This window comes from Lissotriton vulgaris, chromosome 5 (assembly GCF_964263255.1).
Source record: "Lissotriton vulgaris chromosome 5, aLisVul1.2, whole genome shotgun sequence".
NCBI lineage: Eukaryota > Metazoa > Chordata > Amphibia > Caudata > Salamandridae > Lissotriton > Lissotriton vulgaris.
The window spans coordinates 372,716,522-372,729,364 of NC_141693.1; the positions used below are offsets into that span (position 1 = coordinate 372,716,522).

General features: G+C 42.7%; 1 protein-coding gene across 1 annotated transcript in view; it reads right to left on the reverse strand.

Moving 5' to 3' along the window:
- The window catches only part of RNF207 (ring finger protein 207), a 900,262-nt gene that overhangs the window by 583,298 nt on the left and 304,121 nt on the right, over positions 1-12,843 (reverse strand). The window lies entirely within an intron of this gene.

Sequence of the window (12,843 nt, forward strand, 5' to 3'; positions counted from 1 at the left end):
CTCTCCGCGGCATTCGACACTGTCTGCCACCGCACCCTAGTACAGCGCCTCAGCAACGTCGGAATCCAGGACAAGGCTCTGGAATGGATCATCTCCTTCCTCGACGGAAGAACACAGAGAGTCCGCCTACCACCGTACAAGTCAGAGGCCACCGAAGTCATCTGCGGCGTCCCTCAAGGATCCTCGCTGAGCCCCACCCTGTTCAACGTCTACATGAGCCCCCTCGCGGCCATCGCACGCCAACACAACCTCAGCATAATCTCCTACGCCGACGACACCCAGCTGATCCTCTCCCTGACCAACGACCCCGCCGCCGCCAGAGCCAACCTGCACGAAGGGATGAAAGAGGTAGCCGAGTGGATGACGACCAGCCGCCTGAAACTGAACTCAGACAAGACGGAGGTCCTCATCCTGGGCTCTTCACCCTCCGCCTGGGACGACTCCTGGTGGCCTCCCGCCCTGGGCACCGCACCCAAACCAACAGACCATGCACGCAACCTGGGCTTCATCCTGGACTCCTCCCTCTCCATGACCAGGCAAGTCAACAACGTCTCCTCGGCGTGCTTCAACATCCTACGCATAATACGGAAGATCTTCTGGTGGATCCCCACCGAGACCAGGAAGACCGTCACCCAGGCCCTCGTCACTAGCCGACTGGACTACGGCAACGCCCTCTACGCCGGTACCACCGCCAAGCTCCAGAAGAGACTCCAGCGGATCCAGAACGCCTCAGCCAGGCTCATCCTCGACATCCCACGAACCAGCCACATCTCCGGACATCTGAGAGACCTACACTGGCTCCCCGTCAACAAAAGAATCACCTTCCGCCTCCTCACCCACGCACACAAAGCCCTACACGACCAAGGCCCGAGCTACCTCAACAGCCGAATCAACTTCTACGCTCCCAAACGCCACCTCCGATCAGCCAACCACGCCCTCGCCGCTGTCCCCCGCATCCGAAGAGCGACTACAGGAGGAAGGTCCTTCTCCTACCTGGCCGCCAAGACCTGGAACTCCCTCCCGACCGACCTGCGCCTGACCCAAGACCACCTCTCCTTCAGGAAGAAGCTGAAGACCTGGCTGTTCGAGCAGTAGCGGCACCCCCCTACCCCCAGCGCCTTGAGACCCTACGGGTATGTAGTGCGCTCTATAAATGTCTTTGATTGATTGATTGATTGATTCTGCATTAGGAACGCCTCCTAAAAGTGACTGGGTTAAATCTATAAGATTTCATTCAGTCACTTTTAGGCCTATGCTATGTCAAAACCCTGCACCTGCTTGAAACAGGTGTAAGGATTGACACAGCTTTGTGAGCATAGAACTCCAAGAGCATTGCTGGAGCTGCATTGCGCTTGGAACGCAAGTCAAGCAATGCACCACCCATCACCAAATACATCACATATCTGTGCCGTTTTTGCTCTATAATACATCACAAATTAAATACGGTGCATCCATTGTAGTGATATCACAGTGCACAATAACTGGCATATCTCTGGGGATGTACCACTTATTGTACATTTGCTGATTACTGTTTGAATGTAGTGAATGGATTACTACACACTGATCAATTAGTCACTACAAAACTATGACAGGAATGACAGAGCGCTTGGTGGAAGTGTGAAGATAAAGACTGAGGAATTCAAAATATGAAAGGTAAATTTGCAGGCGCATAGAACAGTACATGCATAGTAAATAGAAGTTTGAAGCAGTCCATAAACTAAGGCCTTCTTTGCTCCATAATTACTTGGGTACTGATTGCATGATTACAGTTCTGCAAAGAGAGTGCATGACTGAATTTATAAGAGCTTCAGTTTTACCACAGTACATATATAAGGAAATACTGCTGAATGGCTCACTACAATATTGAAACAGTAGAGTGAGAGTGATTGTGAAAGTCTAATGATACAGACTGGGAAATTGAATGTATAAAAAACAAATGTGGAGCTACACAGAAGACTGCATGCATAGTCTATACAGGTTTAAAGCAGTACATGGCCTAAGGCCTACTTTGCACCATGATTACTTGAGTACAGACTGGATAATTACAGTTCTGCAAGGAGAGTGTCTGTCTGAATTTAAAATAGCTTCATTTTTAGCACAGTGCATACATAAGGGCATTCTCCTAAATAGCTCACTACAATACTGAGTCAGCAATCACAAAGAGTTTGCTGGAAGTGTAAGAATATAGACTGGATAATAAAAGCTATAAAAGACAAGTTCGCCCGTGCATAGAAGAGTGCATGCATAGTGTATAGTAGTTTAAAGCAGTCCATGCCCTAAGGCCCACTTTGCACCATGACTACTTGGGTACTGGCTGAATTATTACAATTCTGCAAGGAGAGTGTCTGGCAAAACGTATAGCAGTTTCACTTTTAGAAAAGTGTATACATAAACACATACTGCTGAATGGCTCACTACAATACTAAAATAGCAGTACCAAAATGTTTGGAGGAAGTGTAAAGATACAGACTGGACACCTAAAAGTTTAAAAGCCAAGTTTGCAGGTGCATAGAAAAGGGCATTTATTATTTATTAACCTTCCCAAAGCCCAAGCTCCAGCACACCTCTCCGAGGGTAGGATTACGATTTACAAATGCTTGCATTTTTTAAATCAAGAACCATAAAAATAACAAATATTAAACCTTTTTCTTCTAACGATAACGATATTTTTTATACGTCTTCTATTCAGATGCTTTTAATCATGAAAAAATGCAAAGAACACATTTTACAGAGTAACACTTTTTAAACTCTCCAACGTATGTAGATAATAATACCTTATAAGTGTTACTATTAAAATCGAAACCTTTACAGCTTCACAGTTTGTAACTTTTCCAAACACGTGCAGAAGAAAAACAGTTAAAAAGTGAGCACGTGTAAATTGCAAAACGTGCCATCTAAATAGGCGGACCCACATCTTCCTTCCATAGACTTCTAAACAACAAAAAAACTATATAAACCACACCTACTGTGCAATTTCGTTTTCGCGCGTTATTTCTTGAATCGCCAATCTCTGTTGCAGGTTCCGTTCTCTACAATTGGATTCTCCTTTTGCGTCAACAAACATATTCCGGAGTTGTAAGTTGTTTCAATATGACATAGGCATAGTACTTAGTTATAAATTGTGGCTATTTGTCAAATATTTAACCATTTATATGTAGAAAAAAATGTTATTGCATGTTTTTCGCTTTTTCTCTGTAACTTAGAAACAGATAGATTATAACAAATATTGCTCCTTTTCTGGCTCCTTTCACCTTATATATATAGGGACTTTTATATTATAATATTGATACTGTACTTCGCTTGAGAGGTGTTGCTAACCCGTCGACGCGAACACTAAACATTTACAATCAACGTCACAATGTTAAACTTGTTATTGTGTTTTCCCCTAGAGATCACATACTGTTAATATGTATATTATAACATGAACAGTCTTGGTGATCTTAGCGGAATTCACAATCCGTCGTCACAAACAGTAACGATAAGTAAGCAACGTTACCGGCCTGCGGCTTTCAGTCTATTTTCCCCTTGTGATCATATGCTGTGAGAATATATAGATATTATTATTCTCACCGTCATGATCTCAGAGGAGTTTATGACCCGTCGCCGCGAAGATCACATTTTTTCACCTCCCGGAGAAAAGAAGTTCAGTAAATAATTACCGCTTGACAGTATTTCATTATGGATGTTCTGTTAAATACATAACTTTATTGTCCTTTTCTTTTTACTGTAACAATGGTATCAATCGTTCTATTATAATAGATTGTCCTATTGCTACAGAAGAGGAATGGGAGACTTTTCAGCGCCATCTGTAATATAATTATCAAATATTTATGTACTTGATCAGATATTTTTATATATATTAAAATATAGCTATAATGCATACTTTGTTACTTTAAATATTTAATAAACCCTACATTTCTGAATGTTATTTTCTAATTTCTATTCTTATTTGCGATTCCTATTCACCTTCTCCCTAAAGAATATATAGGACCTGTACTATATATTATAAGAGTAACATTCTATATATTCTTTGGTGAGTATGTGATTTATTAGCGGAACAGTCTGCAACCTGTAAACACTACGACAGCACGTTTCTGAATTGTACAGAATACAAATTTGAAAAATAATAATGCATGCATTTCTATGTAATATGAAATAATTTATATTTTACTGTTTTACTTGTTCTCTTGATCTGAGATAATGTAGTGCGGGAGAGTTTGTTGTAGCACTTCTATTCTACTTTATCTATATGTAACTGATGCCCTCTTACATCAACAAGAATGTGGGGCAACACTTTTACAAACTGTAGCACAAAAAAGAAGTATATAGCCACGCTTAACTGATATTTTAGGAAATTCCATTTTTAATTGTCACCCCTTTCATATATACAGCGACAGTTTCTCAATGAAGTATATTTGTATTTGCTTAATAAAAACAGTTTCAAACCTAGACTGAATTTTTTGCTGCGCAACCACACCTCCCCATCAGGAAAGTAAACACCACATTATAAGTAAATAGTACTACTAAGAAGTATGTCACCTACAAACTTGATAAAAGATAACAGCGCAAGACACTGTAATTTTTCCGCCGTGATTTATACACCACACGTAAATTATATAAATATCCCTTGAAACATATTAAAACAAAAATCCCTCATAATACCTCTCCACCACCTTATGGGCACTGTACAGAGTTAATAGTGTGCCTAACCTGCGCTCTACTACTTTCTTTTCCCATACTCCTTTGGAAAATGGATCACAATATCACTGACAACAGTGATCCGTTCCCACCCAATAGGGAGCAGACTTGTGCTCGGAACACTTTAGCCAATAAAATGTCCATGTTGTTCCACAGACGAACAAGGAATGACTGCTAAACCTTCTACTTTTAATACTTTACAGCCAATGAACATTACCCTTTGTAAAGTCCCGCTTGGAGCACGTTACACTAATACTCCCTGAACAGGAAGGAATCCCTAACAAAACTTTCCCACGGACTTCTTCTACGGCTAACGGTTCCTATGAAAAAAATAAATATAAATCTCCCGCACAGTAACTATTTCAATTAGCAACATATTGTGGTGAACTTCTAACCTCTGTACTCACGCAACTGATTCATGAACTGATACTATGGTAACAGGCAGAAAGGTAGTGGCTGTACAAAAAAACGTTATATTTACCCTGGATCCTCTACAAGACAGAAATGAAACCAAAATACCACATTTACAACCCCTTTGCACAATTCTTTTTAATATAAAAAGGCCCGGGGGGGAGGGGGCTCGAGTGGAGGAGGAGGTGGTCCCCGGAACTCCGGGGACCATGAGCCCCCTGCATACATATAGTTAAAGATCGGGGGTAGCGATCCCCACGCAGGGGAGACTCTCTAGGCCCCCCATTATGAAAAATAAAATTTGCCCCAGGGATTTGTCCCCCCCGGAGGTTAATTAACAATAAATCGGGCTTCGCGCTTCTTTTTTTTTTCGCCCAAAACGCGTACCCTGAGTTTTTTATAAAAAAAAAAATCCTGCTTGACGTCATACGCGTACAGCGCGAAAGATTCTAATTGTTCAAAAACATGTATTTACATATTTAATGTACATATTAAGGGAAGACATTATCTCGGATAATCATGAAAATAGTTTTTTAAAACTTTAAAAAAGAGTATATTACTTTTAAAATCAATTACCGAAATATCGCCCGTACGTCGTGAGAGTAAAGATAGTTTAAAGACTTATACATTTTATAAAACAACTAGCAACCCGCCCCGACGTTGTCCGTGTATGAATTGCTGCCGGCCAGTAGTATATTGTTTTGTAGGATTTCGTTTTGATAGCATTTCTTATCTGTGACAGGCCTCTGAAATGCTCCGATTCACACTGCACTGCTGATGCACTTAAGAGTGCGCGTTCAGTAGTGTGTGAACTCGAGTTTTCCTACTTTATTTTTCCTTGCAATATTATATAGCGCGAACTCGACAACATGGCATGAGCACAATTTACATTACAGAAGAACACATTCATTTGTGGTAGGCACGGAGAGACAAAGCGATTTGCCTGGGATCAAAGGATGTTGAGCTGATGCCGAGATTCGAACGTAGCTCCCCAGCTCTAAAGTTTGCAATTCTAGAACTTGTGGCGGGAGGTGTGTCTAAAAGTGTATGTCAGTGCTGGCCATCAATGAGAGAGACCTGTGCATTTTTCAAATAAGTGGTGAAAACATATGAGTATGTTGCTGGAGATGTGGGCCCCCGTGCCACCAATGTACTTAGGAGGGTAAACACCCATTATTGCGCAACTTTCTTTCCGCATACCAACACTCCGCATACTTTCATTACGAAAGTACCATGACTCTGCAATGCCATTATAATGCATGGCATTACATTTTATATGCTTTTACCATGCATACATTTACAGCGAAAGTCGTTGTAAATGCATGAATGGTAAAAGCATGTTTTTTTAAATGTTTGGATAAGGTAAGTATGGGTATAGGGGTATATGTTTTGGGGTACTGAGGTATATGTTTTGGGGTGTTTTGATATATTAAGGGTTCAGATATAGTTTTGGGTTATGGGGTACAGGGGTAGTTTTAGGGTTTAGGATAGGTTTGGGTTTTGGGGTACAGGAGTATTTTTAGGGTTCAGCGCTAGGTTTGGGTTTTGGGGTATAGGGGTATTTTCAGGGTTCAGGGGTAGGTTTGGGTTTTGGGGTACAGGGGTATTTTAAGGGTTCAGGGATCGGTTTGGGTGTTGGGGTACAGGGGTATTTTTAGGGTTGAGGGCTAGGTTTGGGTTTTGGAGTACAGGGGTATTTTAGGGTTCAGGGGTAGGTATGGGTTTTGGGGTACAGGGTTATTTTTAGGGTTCATGGCTAGGTTTGGGTTTTGGGGTATACGGGTATTTTTAGGGTTCAGGGGTAGGTTTGGGGGTACAGGGGTATTTTAAGGGTTCAGGGCTAGGTTTGGGTTTTGGGGTACAGGGGTATTTTTAGGGTTCAGAGGTAGGTTTGGGTTTTGAGGTACAAGGGTATTTATAGGGTTCAGGGCTAGGTTTGGGTTTTGGAGTACAGGGGTATTTTTAGGGTTTAGGGGTGGGTTTCGGATTTGGGGTACAGGGTTTATTTATAGGGTTAAGATGGGTTAGTATTTAAGGGTGTTGGGGTATTTTAAGGAGTAAGGGTGGGTCATGATTATGGGGTGCAGTGGTATTTAAAGGGAGCAGGGTGGGATTAGCACACAATATGAGACATGGCATGAAGGGTGGAACGTACCACACGCCCCCAGCGTTTGTCACACCCCTAGCACACCCCCACAGCACAACGCAGACACGCCCACAAGGGACCACTTTTCTGGCACGGTTCTTTTACCTTTTAAATGTATATGGTGGGTGTCTGCATAGCCTATGTCCTTCTGCTGCAACTGCCCTTTCCAACGCTGTATTGGGTGTTGTGATTGGTGCTGTGGTTCCTGAGATTACCCGCCTCAAAGGTTTTGGCTCTCTCTTTATTATATTAGTACTAGCAGCCCGCCCCAGCGTTGCCTGGGGTAGAAGGGGGCTGGGGGCTGCATTTCTGGTTTGCGTGCTCTCCCGCCCAGGCCCCCGCCCGCCACGGCATTGTCTGTGTCCCGGACAATGTTGTGGCGGGCGGGGGCCGGGGCGGGAGAGCACGCAAACCTGAAATGCTGGCTTCCCCTACCCCCACCTGCCCTGACATTCCCCAGCAGCCCGTGCTCCGCCCGCCCGCCCGCCCCGGCCCTGGCTGCCCCGGATTCTTACCTTACCTCAGCTGCTCACACCGCCGGTCCATATTTCTCCGCTCCGCCGCTCTGCCACTCACCACCTGTCCGCCGCCGCTCCTCCCCGTGCCATATCCGCCTCTCCGCTCCGCCGCTGGCCTCACTTCACCGCTCCTCCCCTGCACGCCATGTCCGCCGCTCCTGGGACGCTGCTCCTTCCCTGCTCCTGACGTGACGACGCACAGTCGCGGCCGGCGCTACTTTGGGGGAACTACTTTTTGTAAAAATGTAACTTTTTATATAACGTTTATTTTAAAAAATTTTAAAGCCTATGACCATCTACACACCCTGCCGATTTCAACGGTGTATCGGGTGTGTAGATTGGCGCTGTGGTTCCCGAGTTTACCTTGCCTAAAGGTGCAAGTTCTCTCTTTATAATAGTAGTATAGATAGAGTATAGGTAGTTATTGTACTGCACGCTAAAGACGAAAAGTTCACACAAATATTGACCCTCTCCCAACATTTAAAAGCCCCTGGGGGAGCTGGTAAATTAATTGAGACTGAATACGTTAGTACAGCCTACTGTGCTTACGCTACAGGAAAACACAACAACAGTACAAAGCCCAGGTTTCTATAACAGTGATTTCTTAGTTGCAGATCTGGTTGTCAAATCGACACACACTCTCTTGTGGCTCATGGCTGGTATACACCCACACCACAGCCATCCAGCACATCCGTCACTACACACGTAACCCTATGTATAAAAAAGACGGGGCGCACATGTTCTGCGCCATTTTAGAGTTGTTTCCAAACTACTGAACAAGGGGCCCACTACTACTCTTTGTTCACTGAGTTAGTGGTGCCCGAAGCACTGAGCGGGTGAAGAACCTGTGATGATAATGATGGGAGCACGAGTATGTCCTTAGCCATATACATTTACAACCCAGGATAAAGGCATAAGCATGATAATGGCTTTCTGGTGACAGACACACGTTGTACTGGCTGTGGCTTACGTGCTTCAATTTAGTTTTTAGGTATACGTGTGACCAAGTCTGATAACATCGGAGGCCAAGGACAAACACAGGAAATCTCATCGATCACAGACAAGATAGGCGGAGGGTAAAATTAAAGTAACAGGTATAAAAAAAATAACGGAAGAAAACTAGTAATGGCGGAGGACGGAGTATGTAATCAATGTTTGGCGCATCGGCAATATGATTATTAATATATTACAAAAGTATAGCAGCGGATGACAAACAGCCCGGGAAAATAAAGCGGCAAATTTAAAACCTGAAATGAGGACAGCTTTGCTTGACAAACTTAAAGATAAAGAAAGAAACATGGGCTTGGAAACGAGGCTGCTCATGCATAGAGAGTACAACTGGTGCACACAAAAAAAAAACGGAAAGTTTACATACTATCATAGAAATATAGCTCTTTTTTTCACCAGTATAGTTAGTTCTCAAAAATAACTGTTTTTTTTAGCCCCATTGCCCCACGATCCTCCCTGCGTCCTTCGAGAGCCGGCATTGCTTTGTCAGAGAGAGCAGCTTACATGCTGCTCTCTCCATCGAAAACCAATCTGCTTTCCTACTTGAAAGAGAGAGCAGGTTAACTTGCTCTCTCTTTCAAATAGGAAAGCGGTTTGCTGTGGAAAAGTGGGAACAGCGACGCTCCCGCCCTACCATAGCAAACAGCAGTGTCCCGGAGGTAGGCAACCCGAGACACTGCAGGAGCCGGTACTGGGAGGCGGTGGTCCCCATGGCCATCAAGGGCTCCAGGAGGGGGGCTGCGTGACCCCCTCCCAACATTAAAAAGTCCCAGGGAGTGCAGGTCCTCGAGCTGAAAGGTCATTTTACATATTACTGCCCCAGGAAGGTGGCGGTCCCCAGGGCGCGTATGGGGGGAGGGGGAGCTGAAAATATACTTTTTTTTTTTAAACCCGAGGGGGTGGTGGTCCCCGGGGCTGCGGGGGGCCTTACAAGCCCCCCTTTATGGATAAAAATTGCCACCGAGATTTGCCCCCCCCCCCCGGAGGCTAATTAAGAATAAAACGGACTTCTAGGTTTTTTTTACCTATACGCATACCCCGCTATTTTTATTTTATTTTTTTTAATTGGGGGCCTAATGATCCATGTGGGACCCCCTGAGAAGGCCTAAAAGGTCAGGATGTTTCTACGCTGCCCCCTTTCCTTTTTTTCAACTTTTTTGTACTGTTTTCTTGTGACTCGATTCTACCGAGGCACAAGATGGCTGCCCACACTTCCTGGTTTGGATTTTTGACAGACAGTTGACATCCAATTAGCATGCAGCTCGTGCTCGTAATTGTATGGATTTCCGTATGCGTGCAGTAGTAGTAAGCTTCATTGTTTAGTTAATTAAAACCATAACAAATCCTTTACAATAAGTATCCAATATTAAAAGAGAAAGTAAAATTCATCGAAATATAAAACAGAGGTTTGAAATAAAATGATGGTCTTATTAAATCTAGAGGTGACCAGTTGCTTTTAGGCGTTGTTCTAAGGCCATCAAAAACGTTATCAGCTAGCAGTTAATTATAGGTGCTGTTGAGTCCAAACCACCAATAATAGCAGTCCTGCAGGTGCGTAGTCTCTTGACCCGAAAAAATGTTCTTTAAAAAGAGCGTGCGCTCCCGGAACAGGTTCTTGCAATGACATATGATATGAATTATATCTTCTTTTGTGGTGCCACAGAGGCGACAGACAACTGAATCGTAGTATTTCCAGGCAGATTCGTCAGCCAAGGTTGGGTATTTACCGAATCTCAGAGCCATCAGCTTTTTTTTTATAAAGACGGAATAGGTTGTGTCTAAGTAGGCAGCCGGGGTAAGTTTTTTTGTAACCGTTGATCACAGTCCAGGAATGGGAGCGGTCTGAAAAAATGGCTTTGTCAGTAATCAACGAATGAAATTTGCCCGCCTTATTTAATGCCTGTTAAATGAGATGAATGGCAAGCTTTTGTCCCACAAATTAGCAGTGCACGTTTGCCCCAGAGCGCAAGTCAAGTATTTGTTAGGTTCTGAGTTTTTTTGTAATTCCAGTTCCTGCCATAAAAATCAATTAAGATTATTATCAGTAGCATTCATCTTAATTCGGTACCATACCCTGATGCTTGTGTAGAGTCTTTCATTCCTGAGGCCAAATTCTAGGGGCATCTGAGCTGGTGAGGCTGAGCTAGGAAGGCGGAGAGCCTTTTTATACATTTTTGTAATCAGGTTGTTTAGAATGATAGCGTCCTTACCCAGCATAGCTACACTAGCATATGCTAAGGTTGGAAGTACATTTTTGATCATGTGATGTACTGTCAGTCTCGGGGGACCGCGATGGGAACCTGCTTCGCCCCCAGTTACGCAGGTCTTTACCTGGGCTGGTGGGAGGAGCAGCTGGCCAGTAACATCAGTGCCTTTTCCCAAAACGTGGTCCTCTGGGCTCGGTACATCGATGATATTTTCTGCATTTGGAGGGGTGACAGTGTTACAGCAGAAAACTTTGTGAAAGAACTGAATGACAATAGTTTAAATCTTGAATTCACAAGTACAATGAATAAAGACTGTATGGAGTTTCTGGATATAATGGTAAGAGTTAAAGACTAGCAGTTGGAGAGTGAATTATTCAGGAAGAATACAGCAGGCAACAGTATCTTGAGTGCTGCTAGCTGTCACCCAAGAAACCTAATCAATAGTATCCCGTACGGGGAACTATTGAGAGCTAGAAGAAATTGTAGCTCAAATTATACCTTCCAAAGGGAGGCTGAAACAATGCAGGAGAGATTTAAAGAGCGGGGGTACTCGCAAAAAACAGTAAAGGCAGCATATGAAAAAGTGAGTATAATCAACAGGGACGATCTGCTTGTTGAAAAGGAGGTGAGTGAGAAAAGTGAGCCAGTTAGATTCATCAGCACCTTCAACAACCAGGCCAAAGAAGTCAGAAAATGTTTAAGCAAATTTTGGCATGTGCTGGGAACAGACACAACTTGAAAAAATTGTATTGAGTCATATCCCAGCATTACTTATAGGCGATGTCCAGCTTTGAAGGACATACTATGTAAAAGTAATTTGCCAATTGAAAAAAAGAAAAAATCTATTCAAGATTTTTTCAAATGCTTTTCCTGTAAGGCGTGCAAATCAAGCAGTAATTGTAAACAGATCAAACTTTCAGGAAATCAAAAACCGTTTATCATTTCGAAACATTTGAGTTGTAAAACTGAATTTTGTGTCTATGCCTTAGTATGCCCTTGCAAATTAGTGTATATTGGCAGTACCATTAAACCAGTAAAGTTACGCATATTAGAGCACATGCGAGCCATTACAAATGATGATAAACAATACCCAATTGCTCGCCATTTCCAAAAATATCATAAAGGAAATGCAAATCTCTTACAATATTGTGCTCTAGATTCAATCCCAAACTCTGAAAGAGGTGGAAATAGAGAACAAGAATTGCGCAGACTGGAATCAAGATTAATCATAAAATACGAAACAATGCAGCCAGGGGGGATTAATAAGGATGATTAACTGGCAGTCCACCTAGGCTGAGAATTGCATTGTGTTTGTCATATATAAGTATATGAAAGAAATTTATGCCGCTGTGTTGCTATCTAGAGTGTGTTATTATATGTTTTTAATTGGTATTTGACCATTTTAATTGATATGCACATTATTCACTTGTAGGAGACAGAGTATTTTGCCCTGTATGAAGAATTTCTGAGCTTTGAAGGAACACTGAAAGAAACTAATAGTTTCAGCCCACTCGGGCAGAATTGTACAATATGTATCTTCTTCCGAAATGACAGTCAAAATTTAAATTAAGCCTTGAGTATTATGCCCACTATGGCTAAAGGTGTAACAGGAGTCTCTGTCATTAAATAAAGTTTTGAGGTTTTGAAGAAAAATTTTTTTTTCAAATCTCAAGCTAAGAGACTTTAATTAAGAACAATGATTAAAAATGGAATAATCATGTTTAGTTACAGAGCGGTGAGTTGTGTAAATAACATATTTCATGACTGTGGGAAGTTTTTGTTGAATTAAAACACTGTTCCAACATGGCGAATCAGTTTTATACAAAAGAAATGGGCGAAGTAAAAACCGTGGTCC